Here is a 1,200-nt window from a genome sequence, read left to right as displayed (position 1 = left end):
TAAATTCTGGTTATTAAACCTCTGTCGGATGTGTCGCTGGTGAAGATTTTCTCACATTCTGTGGGTTTTCTGTTTGCTTTCTTGGTTGTCTCCTTTGATGTACAGAAGCTTTTTAGTTTAATAAGGTCCCATTTGTTAATTCTTGACCTTGTGTCCTGAGCAATTGATTTCCAGTTTAGAAAATCCTTTCCTACACCTGTATCTTGCAGATTTTTCCCAATGCTACCTATGTTTTCTTCTGTTTCAGAGTTTCAGGTTTCACATTGAGGTCTTTGATCCATTTGGAGTTTATTTTTGTGCAAGGTGAAAGATAAGGGGCGAGTTTCATTCTTCTACGGGTGGAGATCCAGTTTTGCCAGAGGCATTTGTTGAAGATGCTGTCTTTCCTTCAGTGTGTGCTCTTGGCACCTTTGTCAAATATCCAATGGCTGAAATTGCATGTACTCGTGTTTGGGTCTTCAATTATGTTCCATTAATCTGTGTGTCTGATTTTGTGACATTACCATGTTTTTTTGTGACTATAGCTCTGTAATACAGCTTGAAATCTGGTATAGTAATTATAAGTAAGTATACATAATTCCCCCCGGCATTGCTCTTAGTGCTCAGGGTTGTTTTGGCTATCTGAGGTCTTTTGTGCTTCCATATGAATCTTAGGATATTTTTCTCCAATTCTGTAAAAAATGTCATGGGAATTTTGGTTGGCATTGCATTGAATCTATATATGGCTTTTGGTAGGATGGTCATTTTCACAATAATAATTCTTCCAATCCATGAGCATGGGAGGTCCTTCCATCTTCTAATGTCTTCCTCAATTTCTTTCTTTAAAGATTTAAAATTTTCATTGTAGAGCTCTTTATGTCTTTGGTCAGGTTTATTCTGAGATATTTTATGTTTTTTTTGCAGCTATTGTGAATAGGAGTGTTTCCAAGTGCTCTTTCTCTGATTGCTTGTTATTGGTATATGGAAAGGCTTTAGACTTTTGAAGGTTAATTTTGTAACCTGTCACTTTACTTAATGTGTTAATAATTTCTAGGAGTTTTGGGGTAGAATTTTTTGCATCTCTTAGATATAATATCATATTGTCTGCAAAAAAAGGATAGTTTGCTCTCCTTTTCCAATTACTACTCCTTTAATTTCCTTCTCTTGTCTTATTGCTCTTGCAAGAGTTTCAAGTACTATGTTAAAGAGAAGTGGGGATAG

The sequence above is a fragment of the Nannospalax galili genome, unplaced genomic scaffold (assembly GCF_000622305.1).
Source record: "Nannospalax galili isolate Female #2095 unplaced genomic scaffold, S.galili_v1.0 scaffold377, whole genome shotgun sequence".
NCBI classification, from domain to species: Eukaryota; Metazoa; Chordata; class Mammalia; order Rodentia; family Spalacidae; genus Nannospalax; species Nannospalax galili.
The sequence above is the reverse complement of the archived record's forward strand: the minus strand, read 5'-3'. Positions refer to the sequence as shown.